At 31.7% G+C, this 15,950-nt stretch overlaps 1 protein-coding gene across 4 annotated transcripts in view; it reads right to left on the reverse strand.

Moving 5' to 3' along the window:
* LOC123703549 (trehalase-like) overlaps positions 1–15,013 on the reverse strand; it is a 65,441-nt gene extending 50,428 nt beyond the window's left edge. For 3 of the 4 annotated variants that reach the window (XM_045651613.1, XM_045651609.1, XM_045651615.1), the window contains exon 1: positions 14,782–15,013. The gene's annotated coding sequence lies outside the window, so the exon portion shown is untranslated. The remainder of the gene's footprint in view (positions 1–14,781) is intronic. The other variant, XM_045651614.1, reaches the window with a different exon arrangement.
* Positions 15,014–15,950: the final 937 nt, after the last annotated feature.

Consider the following 15,950-nt stretch of genomic DNA (forward strand, 5'->3'; position numbering starts at 1 on the left):
AAACAAACTCTTCAGCTTTATAATATTACTAGTGGTCCGCCCCGGCTTCGCCCGTGGTACCTACATGTTTAAACTATCCTATCTCTCAAATTGGATCGAACTGCACATGGTGTGCGAATTTTATTATAATCTGTTTAGTGGTTTACGAGTCCATTGAGGACAAACATTGTGACACGAGATTTATATATATTAAGATTTAGTATAGATTTTGAATAGAGCAATTTGTTTTTTGACCTACCTGTTGGTATTAAGATTTCTAACATCGTAGAAGTAGATTATTTCATAGTGTTTGAATTATTTAAAAGAAGACATAGGTACTTAGATTTGTATTGAAAATTGAAATAGTGGAATTGTTAACAAAAATATATAGGGACCTTCATTTCTAAGATTTGATGAAACAAGAGAAGACCTCAAACGCCGCATTACTATAGTTTTAGAATAAACCAAACATAAAGGGTAGAAAGAATTTAAAGTGTAGAGTCCAAAGTCCCCAAAGTGATTATTTATCAAACACACAAAAAACGATTAATTCGTTAATCGTGATTACGACAGTATATTTTCCTCATATGCAAGTCATTACGAATCATCACAATATAATTCTGAAGAAAACATATACGTAGGAAATTATAAGACAATTTTTATGAGTCACTGATGATATCGACATAAATATCATAATATGAAAATAATTGATTACCTACCTACAGATTGAGATAAGTGTGGATAATTTTGCATATGCAAAAATCAAATAATACCTAACTATATGCACTTACCAATAGTTACATAGACTTCTGGTATCAGTACCGAACAGAAAGATTTCTTATAACTGGTTCTTATACAGCTCTAAAAGTAAAAAAAAACCTTTTTATAGCAGACAATATATAGGTATACCCATTATTCCTAATTATGTTAGATTCCCATTGCCCAGTTGAGCAGAGAACGACAAACTAAACTATTGTTTTCCATCGTGCAGCTTTCAGTGGCAAATCTGTTAATGACGAGTTAAAGAAGCCTAAAAGCACAAGGATTCTTTAAAAACCTCTACAGATCCTATTCCTATGTAGTGGATTAAAACTAATTCGAAAATTTCTCATGGTCTACATTCTACACGATACTAATTGATCCATTTTCCTTCAGGGCCAAGTAGATAGTCTTGCCCGTCGCTGAGATTAATTATGACTTGGTCTTCATAAATAATTGTTGTAATCAATCTAAATGTTCCGAATAATGTCAAGAAATTCGTGATTGAGACATCACGTATCTACGTATGGCTGCACTGACAAAAAATGATTTGATTGGAAAATTTCCTAATTGTTATGGTCCCGTAAAGCACAATTTACTAAATAGTTACTACGTAATAAAACTATACAGATCAAAGTGTAGTAATATCTGTCTACTGTGTCTACTGGTCAGCATGCTAGAACAAAACACTCAACATTTCCATGCGAACATGTAAATAAACAGATAACCAGACAAAAAGCTGATTTGCCTATTATGTAAATACGTTCTCAATATGGTAACCACATTAAAGGTCAGCATTCCAGACATAATTTTCTCTGTCTAACAGTTTTACGTTGTCCTCTGTATTTTTCATTATCTGGTTGTCTTTGTGTTAGTGTCTAAGTGATATCATTAATGATGTTTGCTTCATCAACGGAAAGTGCCTCTGGTGTGTGTAAACAATCGACATCTGCTGTTTACGGCTCATCGGAGGCAAAATGTTTGTTTACTTGTTTACTTATGCTTGGAAAGTATTAGACTTCACTCTAACAAGGCAGTAAACGGTGAAATTCTAAGTTCATTTGTTTTTACGATTGTTGTGCTCAATGGTTCATGCTCATGTTTCATTTGCAATGCAGAGAGGTACAGGCCATGATATAAATCAGGACCTCCATCAAACACCACGCTGATAAAGTATTTGCAACAAATTGTCCATATTTTTGGTACTAAGATGTTTTTCTTCACTTTATTTTCATTTACTGATGATGTATTAAACAATAATGTGTGACTTTAATATCAACAATTTCACGTTAGGACTGAAGCCATAAAATGAACGATCGTCATCATCATACAAATAATCTGCTCTGGATCTTTATAGAGGAAAGCGTCTGGCTTAAAACTATTACAATTTCTGACTCTAATAATATCAGAATGCCCGTTTAGTTAATATGTAATTCAATAACAGTCGAAATACATCTATTTGAAGCGAATTAAATTAATATTTTACATAATTCTAAATATACGACACGAGCATTCTGCCATTTAAGTCAAATGTCAGTAGGAAATTTTTCCTTAACTCAGTTGCTTCTTCTTTGTATCTTCACTTATTTCTTTACCATTCTGTACCACAATTTGCTTTTGCGTATCATTTGGAGTCAACCAATATTTACTTACATATCGTTCCATCGTCACATGCATTGGGACGCACAAAACAGCCTTGAAATATCATTATTCTTGCGCGGGACTCAATTGAGTTTTGCGGTTTCAATGTCACAGACAATGCCAATATTTACCTTAAACCTCAAATGATAAGGATGATATTTGATAACAGCGTTCTCGGGCGTGATTGATGATGACGCCAAGTAGCGCTAATTTGATGGGGTCAGCGTGACGCAGGGGAGACGATGTTTGTCGCTCTTTAATTAGAACGATTTCACGCTCAATAACAATTGAATCAAGGGAATTAAGGCTTCTGAAACCCTGAAACATGGCGACTATAGCAATCGCCCGTTAGATAGTCATAAGGTTGAAGCAACCGAGCCAAGATCTGCATTTCGAGCAGTATCTTCACTCACACGGATTTTATGCTGCCTGCATTTACGAGGAATTCAGAAGTGGATATCTGCATATCAGTCTGGATCTCCAATTAAACTGTCATTGAACCTTTGAAATTTTCTGAAGAACAAAGTGTAAACAATATTCTAAAATTACTTTCGATGAAGCAGATTTACTTTCTCTTATATTGCGAAGGTATTTTACAAATATAATTTAAGAAAATATTAAACGGCTGATCCATACTTCTTGATTTGACACATTCATCGTTTTCCATAAAGTTTTAAAATATTTTGATTTCAGAATTGTTAGCACGGCCTTAGATATTAATGGCTTGGTCAAACGATAATAATTAATGGAAAATCTGACCTCTAACAAGAATTACTAGGCGAGGTAAAATATGTTAATATTACCTATGTACTCTTTATCATATTGTGTATTCAACACTGATTTACTAGTGACATTTATACACGGAACTAACCAAAAATCCTGAGTATTGGAATATATAATAAAAAATACGACGTATAAGAAAACCACAGGAAATACAGTAGCTCGGTTAAACCACAGATTTAAGGTGGATGTTCCGACCGTCCCTCCATACATTTTTGATTACCTCTAAACACTTAAGAGTGGGCATAAAGCCAGAGAATTTCTAAAGTTATGGGCCCCGCCCTAGCGCGCCATGCCGCGCGCAATCATTCTTCCATCATACACGGCTCACCGTAGTTACGTAAAGTTCATCGGACGCTAAATTAAACACAATATTCTTCGCGCGTTCAACGCGTATTTTCGGTAGTTAGTATACAGTGAAGTTGAAATCATGGCAAATTATGTAATATGATAATTTATTATTATTTTTTAATTTTTATTTATAATTATTGATGATAATCTATACGTATATAATAAAACAGTAAAAAAAGTGTATACGTATGTAATATATTCAAAAAAACGATATTAGGGAAACAGTATAGAGCACGAATCCGTAAAAAATTCTGTCTGTTTGTTTATGTCTGTTTGTTTGTATGATTTGAATGAATGTTAAATTGTTGTGTTTATACTTTATATTATATTTATTATATACTAGCTTTCCGCCCGCGGCATCGCCCGCGCAGTCAAAGAAAAACCCGCATAATTCCCGTTCCCGTGGGATTTCCGCGATAAAACCTATCCTATGTCCTTTCTCGGGTATCAAAATATCTCTATACCAAATTTTATGCAAATTGGTTCAGTAGGCGTGATTGAGAGTTACTTTCACATTTACAATATTAGTACAATATTAGTATAATATTAGTACAAGGTAAATTAGCTTGGAGAAATATTTGCATATCTAGTGGTGTGTATATTACTCAGATCTTAGAGCGCGTTTCCACTATAACGTTCAGGCCTATACAAAAATGTTTCGATATCCTTACATTACTATTTAATTTTATACTTATTCCTAGCAACACTCTGATTTTTGTTTTCAATAAAAACAAGTTTTTATTTGAAAGAAAATGGTTTTGACTTTATAAAAAAAAAATAATTATCATTCAATTTCACGTTCTTGAGCAAACGACAAAACGACTACCGTGAAACAATAAAATATCGTGTCCATAATAATTTGTTTCGTTATTAATATTTGACCATAATAATTACGAAACAAAACAAATAAATAAATCGTCACTTGATAGTTGAAAGTGGAAACACGCACAAAACCAGAATAAACCAGTTTACGCTGTCCGCAGGTACCACGTGCAGTCCGTGAGTCGCTTGGTACCGTTAGAACATAAAGCACACATTTCATTCAAAAGTTATAATTATTACGTAATTGTTAAATTTTGTATTTGTTGATTGTTGTTATTATTTGTTATTATTGTTATAATATTTGTTGAAGTGTTTAATTTGTGTGTAAGTGTTGTAACTTTATATTGTTAATTGTTAATGTAAAAGTTATACGTATGTTAAATGTGCAAATATTAAAATAAAGTTTCATCTTTTTCAGAGGAGAAACACATATAGTTTAATTTAAAATCCCATATACAGGGTTATTTGTAAAACACCGGCAACCTCGCAGGACAAGATAGCTAACATCATAAGTAACATTTGTTCTACGACTTTTGGCATAACGCAATAAATTATTTTTAAATGATTTTTTAAGCTTTTATTGTACTCTCCTAACGTTTGTAAGTCTATGTTCTACTCATCATCGAAAGGACAACCGCGACGCGACGCCCCCTTTCCCCTCCCGTTCGCTTCTTGTTTACGTAATTTTTGTGATGCGCGTAGAGTTTATAATATTCAAACGGAAAATGAAATGAACATTTATTTTTTTATGAAAATAAAATCTAACAAAATATCAAAAGTCGTAGAACAATTATTAATGTTGTTACTTATGATGTAAGGTATCTTGTCCTGCGAGGTTGCTGGTGTTTTACAAGTAACCCTGTATATATAATAAAAACTAAAAATAAAATGTTGTTTTTTTTATTTGCTGACCATACACTACTACAAACGCAAAAATTTAGCAAAATTAGAAAATCCCCAAATTTGCATTCGCGAGTGTATTCATACTTAGGGTTGCCAAACAGTATTCTACTGTTTTTCACTAAATTATACTTTTTACTGTTTAACAAATAAAAAGTATTTATACAAAAGACTGTTTTCAGCATCAAAGTGCAGACACATAATATAGACAGATATAATGTGTTACATTTAGACGCTCACAATTTTTTTTTATTTAGTCAGAGGGCACACACTACAATAAATACTGTTTAATATTTTTTTTTACACGGTCGTAAGAGACGCCATGGACAGAGACCGGTGGAGGCAAATCATCCGCTCCAGATGCAACCCTGATGCTGACCACGATCCTCAGACATGAGGGACCGACAAGAGAGAGAGAGAGACCTGAATAATGAATATACGTACTTTATTTCTTGTAAAAAAAGTTGGCAACCCTATTCATAGTGTTTGTTTATAATATAGGAGTAGCAAGGTCGCCGTCGCGTCGCGCGCAATTGCTGCTATCACCGTCGCTTGAAACCGGCGCTCCAAAAATGGATATTCCATCTTTTGATTCACGCGCAGGACTGTCGCGAAATTTCTCTTATTGGATTTCGTATGTAGGCATTGTACTGAATGTTGTTTCATATGAGCGCAATCGAGAGCGCTCCGTTTCGCGTGTTACTTATGAATGATATATGTATTTTATTTGTAACTAGCGGTCCGCCCCGGCTTCGCCCGTACATTTTTACGTTTTCTCTACATGAGAACCATCCTTCATCCTTCAAGGGATACAATAAAAAAAGAATTATCGAAATCGGTTCAGCCGTTGACACGTGATACCGTGACAACGCGAAACGGGTTTCATTTTTATATATACAAATATTTAGACGAGTAAAGTTACTTATTTTATTTAATTTTACGATAGATTTCAAATAATGAGCAGGTATAACTTTATAATTTACTAGAGGTCCGCCCCGGCTTCGCCCGTGGTACATATGTATTTCGCAATAAAAGGTAGCCTATGTCCTTTCTCGGGTATCAAAATATCTCCATACCAAATTTCATGCAAATTGGTTCAGTAGTTTAGACGTGATTGAGTAACAGACAGACAGACAGAGTTACTTTCGCATTTATAATATTATAGTATGGATTATAATTATTTATGGGAGTTCACTGCACCAGTGATTATTATAATACAGATTGTGAATATATTATATTATATATACCTACTATTCACAACCTATTTACGTTATTTACTGGAACAACCATAGGAATCTATAAATAGGTAGTAGGTAATCATAGTAGTAATGGTAATAAGTAATTAATAAAAAAATATACTAGGTACATATAAATCTTTCTTGATTTTATTGATGTAACACTATGAATGAAATATTTGTATCCATATAATATATACCTATATATATGTTTGTATACCTAAGATCGTCGCGTCAATACTCAGCCCACGGAAACGAATTTATGCATTTGCATAAATTCGTGTGAGTGTGATTAGATATTACATATATATATGTAATATCTAAACTCACCTGCATAAAGTTTCTGAAATGAATCGAAAGTCGTATTTTTTATTAATACATATTAATTATTAATAAATAATAATTATTATTATTTGTTATAAATAATAATTAGGTATTTAATATTTATTAATATGATTACAATACTATACTTATCTTCGAAAATTAGTTAGATATCATGTAAATACGAATCTCTTTTAGTTCTCGTCTCTGAAGTTTCAATTTTCTTTTGTTGTTTACCATTTTCAAAAAAACAATATTAAAACAATATTATTAAAAAATCGGCGCGCGGCACAGCAATTTGAGCATGGTCTACTCGTCTCAACGGAGCGATAGCGTCTGATGTATGAAATAGAATTATGTTTGAAGCTCCTAGAACGTGCGATGCAAGATGATTTCTTGCGTAATTAAAAATATAGTAAGCGCCAAAAGTGTTTTATCGTGATTAAATCAAAACTAAAAGTAATTAGACAAAAGTGGTATAACAAAGTTCTCACAAATGTTTCAATATAATTGTTTATGAAAAAAATAACATAATAGGCATAACCATGTCAAGTAAAAAACGTCAAAGTGTGAAATTTAGAGGTAACTTCGTGAATTATTTCTATCGAGTCAATTTCAATATTTTATGTTTTTGATCAAACAGGATAATCGAAAATATCATCAAGTTTTACATATATTTTATTTTTTATATTTGGTCTTGAATATTACACGTATCAACTAAATGTTGATTGGTGATTTGACTTTAGTCGCGTTCTTAACACAGACACTATTTCTTTAAAACTAATCATTTTATCACTTCTCTATAATGAAATGTGTGCGCGTTCGACCTTTTTAATCAATAATTTACAATATTTACTTAGAAAAACAACAGTAAAATACCGGAAAAATTTGACACTTCTACAGTAGTGTGCGTGACTTTTGCCAAGCGAAACACGACATAAAGCACGACATCTAGCGCATAGACTATATACTTATTACAGATCTAGCGCGTCAATGTCTAAACGAAAGGCGATGTTTAGACATAAGACGCGCTAGATGTCGTGCATTCGCGTTCGTTATCTTATACATAATGAGCATAATTCTAATAAATCAAAGTTCTGTGTAAAAATTGAGTAATTTCATTTCCAATCGTTCAAAGAAAATAACAATAAAATAAAATAAAACTAATGAGTTAATGACCTTAGAAACTATGTTTTTTTTTGTAAACAATTTATTACTCATTATTGTTCGTCCGTCGTAGGTCTGTAAACTGTATTGTACACTGAAGGTAAATGGTACTGTAGGTACTAATTTAGTTCGGCGTCGTCGTCGGCTTGATATAAATTACATTCTTGATTTCATTGAAACGCGCTATGATTTGCGCGCGGAATTTCTTGTGTTGTGAATTTATTTTTGTATGTTAAGCATTTTAATTGATTCAAATTGCAATGTTTCTCTAGTATGCATTTGAGACTATATTGTAAATTGTAATAATTGATCGTGGGTATAGTAATTAATTATTCTAATAACGCAATTAGTAATATATGTATTTTCGGTGGGATTCAAAACAAAAAATTGGCCCGTGATTTTTATGAAATTTCACCACATTGCAAATCACATCAATCATAGTTCATACACATGTATGACGAAAGTGATTAGTATTGTGGCTAACATTGACTCATCAGTTCATCACTGAAACCAGTGATAAATCAGTACCTATATCATATTATTGTGTTTGAATATTTTTAAACAATGATATAAGTATACAATTATTATAAATCGGTAAACTATCAAAGTAATCACAAACTTGCAAACATTGGTAAAATGTCCAGTAGTTTATGAGCCTATTCATTACAATCAAACAAACAAACAAAGTTTTCCTCTTTATAATATTAGTGTAGACAAACACTATGAATACGATCACGAATGCAAATTCGGGGATTTTCTAATTATTGCTAAATAATAATTGAATTCGTTTTGAAATACTCTATAATTTTTAGTGTATAAATATTAAATAGACATTTATAATGTGGTTCTCATTTTTTTTGTACTGCTAACGCTATTGTAGGTACCTATTTTCGTTGTTTTATTTCAAGTGAACACGGCCATACAATTTTGTCACGAGCCGCCTATGATTGTAGGTACTTTTGTTAGGCTCCTTCGTCGTCCGCGTCGCGTCGGCTCGAAAGTTCTTGATTTCATTGTCACGCGCTATGATTTGCGCGCGGATTTTCTTGTGTTGTGAATTTATTTTTGTATTATTATTATTTTTTATTTTATTTTATTGATTTAAATAAAATATTTCACTAGTATGCATTTGAGACTATATTGTATTATGTATAATTTATCGTAGGTATAGTTATTCTTATAACGCAGTTATATTTTCGGTGGGACAATTTGACCCGTGATTTTTCTGAAATATCACCACGTTGCAAATCACATCAATCATACACACGTATGACGAAAGTATAGTGGCTAACATTGACTCATCAGTTCATCACTGAAACCAGTGATAAATCAGTATATCATATTTTATTGTGTTTGAATATTTTTTAAACAACGATATATACAATATTATTATAAATCGGTAAACTACCAAAGTACTTCCGAATTTTCAGACAGACAAACAAGTAGTTTGAACACGCAGTTTTCTTATACTAGTAGCAAAAATCAAAACCATAATATTATGTTTACCTACTATATTTTACTAAAAGTCGAGTGCGTCGAAATCGTAAATAATAATATAGTGTTTTTCACCTTCCTGGTTATTTTCCCATAGTAAATAGTGTTTTAGGTTTGTTGTTGTAGGTAGGAATAATAATAATTATTCTTACTTGTTGGTTATGAAATGTATATTGAAATAATTTACTTTTACAAATCATTAGTGATATTAGTTTTGAGTGAAAATGCTTGGATCAGCATAATATTATATGGTACTTCAAATACATGTTTTGATAAAAAAAATGTTGTGTGGTTTTATGAAACCACGGTAAAAGTGAAACTGTTCGAACGGTTCCGAACACTGCTTTGTGTAGCGCATGTCGCGTGCCGAGTAGGTATACCTACTCGGCAGCCGCGATACACGCGACATGCGCTACACAGACCAAAAAGTTTGAGACGATGTAATAAAAGTTTCACTTTAAAAACAATAGTGTAATAAAATAAAACTGCGTTTTATTGTAATCAATGTTGACAGTTTTAAATTCCAAAATTATTGATCAATAAAATAGTTTACACCAACAAATATAACTTTTATTTTTATAACCATCGTTCATAATATAAACCGTAGCAGGTGGCGTTTTGAAGTTCTGTCTACTCATACAGAAAAATGGAAAACTTGTTTTTTTTGTAAACAATTTATTACTCATTATTGTTGTTTGGCTGTGTGTTTGGCAACTCGAAGCGTGGTCGTCCGTCGTAGGTACTTTTGTTCGGCGTCGCGTCGTCGCTCGTCCGCGTCGGCTTGATATAAAACATTCTTGATTTCATTGACACGCGCTATGATTTGCGCGCGGAATTTCTTGTGTTGTGAATTTATTTTTGTATGCTATGCATTTTAATTGAATCAAATTGCAATATTTCTCTAGTATGCATTTGAGACTATATTGTAATAATTGATCGTGGGTAGGTATAGTAATTAATTATTCTAATAACGCAATTATATTTTCGGTGGGATTCAAAACAAAAAATTGGCCCGTGATTTTTATGAAATTTCACCACATTGCAAATTATATATTATACAATTACAATTACAATTATTATAAATCGGTAAACTATCAAAGTAATCACAAACTTGCAAAATATGCTTTTCCGAATTTTCAGACAGACACACAATTTTATTAGTTTGTTTTAGCAAAGTAGGTACCTATACCTATACGCTTACGTCGCGCGTCGCGTCGCGTCGTCGAAAACGGTGCGCCCAGAAACAAACATACCTACCTAATTCAGTTACAATCCTTTTTTTGTTCCGTAATATATTGTATTCTAATACGATTTTTTTTATTCGTCGGCCAGTTCTACTAGGTATAAAAAGATAAAATTGAAATATAATTATTGTAGCGACAGCCATAATATGTTACTATGTTTTCGTAAATATGTTTTTCACCTTCCTGGTTATTTTCACATAATCTTATATATATATATAAATGAATCGCAAAATGTGTTGGTAAGCGCATAACTCGAGAACGGCTGAACTGATTTCGATAATTCTTTTTTTATTATATTCCTTGAAGTACGAGGATGGTTCTTATGTAGAGAAAACGTAAACATGTACCACGGGCGAAGCCGGGGCGGACCGCTAGTCTAATATAAAAATGAATCGCAAAATGTGTTGGTAAGCGCATAACTCGAGAACGGCTGAACCGATTTCGATAATTCTTTTTTTATTATATTCCTTGAAGTACGAGGATGGTTCTTACTTCTTATGGAGAGAAAACGTAAACATGTACCACGGGCGAAGCCGGGGCGGACCGCTAGTAAATAATAAAATAATAAATAGTGTATTAGATTTGTTATTGTATCTTGTATACCTACGAATAATTATTCTTACGTCTTGTTGGGAAATGTTCAAATACCTACCTATTGAAATAATTTACTGTTACAAATCATTAGTGTTATTAGGTAGTTTTGAGTGAATAGGCATGGATCAGAAATTCAGAATATAATATGCTACTAACTACTCAAATACATACACGCCAAACTTGTTTTACATTCACGCCATCTAGAGTTCAATCTTTATCATTTTTGTATACGTCTGTGTGTGTAAACGACCCTGTATGCAATGACAGATGTTAAAACGCATGGTTTTACCGAATTGGGTGGATTTTAAGGCAATGATATGACATATTTAAATAAAATATAATATTCAGTAATCGCCATGACTATTCCTACGACCTTAATCTTTTCCAATTACGCAAAAACTCAAATAAACTAGAAATGTAGAATTCAACGCCATCTAGCGGGACATTGGCTGGGAACAGATCGTAGCAATCACCTTAACCAGCAAACGGAAAATAATGCATAGTGCATACGTGACCAAGGCCACGTTCGACCAATGGGAGACCGGTACGCTAGAGGCGCGGCGCTGACGCAGCCTGACGCAATACTTTAGCGCACTTGCAATCTTGCCTGGTGAAAGGGTGTGGCTCATTACTCATTATTTGCTGTAATATCTACGAAATATTCGGAATACTGAGTGGATGATTTAAAAGGAAATGTGTGAGAAATTGTTGGGCAATTTAATTTGATTCTTTCCTTTTTTAAAAAAGATACACAAATATATCAACCAAGTCCCAATTACGGCCAAATGATATTGTTTATTTTATTGAAACTATAACTGAACAGTTGGAGCTCAATTGATTTAAATATAGTTTTAGCCTTATTCTGATTGGAAAAGAACATAAAATTGGCTGACTGCTAAATATTTATTTTAGGGCTGATTTTTCAATCCTTGGTCAAAACTTATTCGTCGAATAACGTAATAAACTACCATTACTAAACGTATTTCAAATGTCCGTATTTGACAGTTTAAAGGTGACATTTTAATATTATCGTGTTATATTTTAACGGATGGGAAAAATTAAATAATAATTAATCCTCATGTTAGGTACTTGCTTGTTTATGTCTATCTCTAACATTAATATCGGATATGTACAAAGAATGTAAAAGAAGAGATGTCTTATAGTTAGTTAATAGCAATTAGAAAGTACCTACATGAATTTACAAACTTAAATTTAATTAAATGATATCTAATAAAATATGTAACAAAAATCCATAACACACAAGAAAATTGTAGTTATTACTGATTATTGAAAACTTGCTCTGATAATTTGTAAAGGGTCAAAATTTTTAATTTACCAAAAGAGCTATTAGAAACATTAATTATCATTTTAAATAAAAATAACTATTATTAATTTAAAATTCAATTATTATACAAAAAGTTGTGCTTCTTAATTAATGCTTTATTAATTTTTTAGAAGAAACTCAATAAAAAAGAAAAATTTAAAACGTTGAGAATTGTGATTGTGACAGGAACAGTTATTTCTTTATTACATAATATGGGATAAGATAAAAAATAAATAGAACTATGTAAATGTGGTGAGTCAATTTGTATTTTTGTTGAATGAAGCAGAAATTTTTAATTCACATAATTCATCCCAGTTTCTAAAATCCTATAAGTAGGTAACAAAAACTAGGCAATACTTAGATTGGTCTTAACTTGGCACAAAATGTTATTTTATTTAGAACTAGCAGTCCGCCCCGGCTTCGCCCGTGGTACATGTTTATGTTTTCTTTCCATAAGAACAATATTCGTACTTCAAGGAATATTATAAAAAAAAAAATTATCGAAATCGGTCCACCCGTTCACTCGTGATGCCGTGACCAAGGAAAACGGGTTTCATTTTTATATATTTATAGACTGTACTTTTCTGCTCTACATAATATGCACCCTGTACAGGGCACCTTGAAACTTATGATCAAAAATACATACTGGCTGAATTGAGAATTTACTGCTTTTTTTGAAGTCGGTCAAAAATTCACTTTAATTAAATAAAAAATAATATGCCTTAGTGGAGTTTAGGTTTAATTAAGAGATTAATTTATCGCACAATTAATTTATTTATACACTTTATTGTGCTGCTTATAAAACCATACCAAACTAATTTTAAAAGAAAATGTGGCCTTATCACTTATGATTATGAGTGATCTCTTTCAAGCAACATAAGGGATTTCAAGTTAAAATTTTTTCCATACATTGACATACACTTATGTTTACACTAGGTATTCCAATTATATTCCAATTAACCAAATTATTTAAAGTAATAAAAACATTGAATTGTAGCGAAGAAACTTGAATAACCAAGTCCTGTACAAATTTTATTTATTTTGATTCTGTATTTACCATATTGCTAACAATTAAATATTATCTGAAACTACTATTGCATGAAAAAGAACCCCAATGTATCGAATCAGGATGGTAATTTTGATAGCTAATGCAGCATATCGGCATAGCATAGGCTGAGTGGCCTTACCTTTTAGGTCGACAGTCACTACACAAATATGAATATTATCACAATATACAAATACAACCAGTAGGGAATCTCCATACAACACATTCAAAATGGCTCACACACGCAAGCATCGTGTTAACGAGAATTGTAAGGGTATTCTTGTATCTGTCAATTGTCATACCCTTACGATTCTCTTAAACTTGCTTTCTTGTGTGCGTGATTTATTTCGAATGTTTGTATGAAGTTGTATCTGTATAATGTGCTATTAAATTCTTAGTTTTTTAATTTTTATAGTCTAGAGTGCATATTGTTATTTTTTTTCTGTGGTGGTACTAATTTGATGTGCCTAATAAATTATTTATTTATATTCCATTCTTATTCTATTCCAATTATTTAATTCTATTCTTATTCTAAGCCAATGTAATTGTTACCTATATTCAGTTGAGTATAAAACAAGTAAAACTTACTTGGGATTATTAGTTTTATTTCTGCAAAGGTAAAAATAAATAATAAGTTAAAAATAGCCCTAGAAATGCTGGGTTATGACTTGTGGTAAGTATCTACCTACTTTATGTTTTAATAAATTCTATCAGTACCTAAGTAAGTATAGAAATGTTTAAAATATTCTAAAATATTAATAAATGTATCCTAAAAGTTTTGTGTGTATCCTAAGTGTTTTCATACAGAATTACATACCCAATAGTTAGAGCATTTTTATTATTTTTCACGAAATTAATGGAAAATAATCGTATAATTTATGACAAGTTAAGAAACAGATATATTTTCCACTAAAATCATATTGTGTAAAATAATATATAAATTATAAATGTAAATTCACATATTCATGAAAAACACTCGTACTTGGTATTCATTTTTACTTCATAACTAGGTACTTGAAATGTAAGGTCCTATAGATCGTTGTTTTCAATTATTTTAAGCAGTTAACTTCCTAGAACTTTAATTAATCATTTAAACAAACATTTTTTAATTCATAAAACACGTACCTGATTTGAGTAGGAGGTACCTATGTTAAAATCACTATCACTTTAATATTTTAAAAATCGAACTGTCCGTACACAGGTGACGTTCGTTCCAAGGTAAAATTGTCGGCTTTTTTACGAAATATATGAAAGTATATCCTGTTTATTAACCGATCTTTTTCCAGACAAATATAACTGCACAATCACTAAACAAAACTTCTCTCATGCAAGCTTAGCAAGAAGCAGCAGACCACAGCAGACTTTTCATATATATAAAAAAAGTACTCTGTGAGCAGACTGCAGAGTGCAGAGGCCAGACTACATCAAACTAAAAAAATCGCAATGACAAACAGCTGGTTTGGTTTTTGACTTTTGAGGTCGCGTTCGGCGTTGGTTGTTCTCTAGTTGTTCTATTTAGGGGTTGCCATTTTAAAATGTCATTCTATATTGCTGAGAAGAGGGTAAATCTGTGGGGTACCTATAGGTAAACCAGAATCTGATGGCAATTAGGGAAATCAAAATTTTGAGTGTGCAACCCTAGGGAAAATGGACTGAACGATCTTGATACTGCTTATTTTTTATTTTGTCCTCAACATCATTAGTCACATTACATAAGTGAACAATACTGTACTTAATAATGAGATATCCACTTAATATTATGTAGGTACATACTTACATGTATAATGTACATATTACTTTTATCTATGTAATACATAGGTATTATTATTTACACATACCTATATTTGTATATTCATCATCATTATGCCATGTAAAAATATGGATGTAATGATAATGCAGATCAAAACTAGATAATGCTAATAATTTTTTTTATAAAATAAATAAAAACTATGTTTATTTTCGTAAGTATTAACACTTAACAGATACACACAATATCAAATTGACTTGGACAGCTTGGACTTGACGAATAGCCGTATTGGAAACTCTTGTAATAAGTTTTCATAAAATTATATTGTAATCAACAAACAATATTATAGTTACCTACTTATAATAATTTTCATTTTAAGTATCAAAACGGGTAAGTCCAATTTACCAATAAAATATTCAAAATTGAAAATTGTGATGTGTTTGACCCTTCTTCATCGAATGTTTTTCCATACACATTATAAACAACACCTCTTGCTTGTGATCGCAGCGGCTTTTTCCACATTTTCGAAGATTTTTTAGACGAAATC

This window comes from Colias croceus, chromosome 26 (genome assembly GCF_905220415.1).
Source record: "Colias croceus chromosome 26, ilColCroc2.1".
Lineage (NCBI taxonomy): Eukaryota > Metazoa > Arthropoda > Insecta > Lepidoptera > Pieridae > Colias > Colias croceus.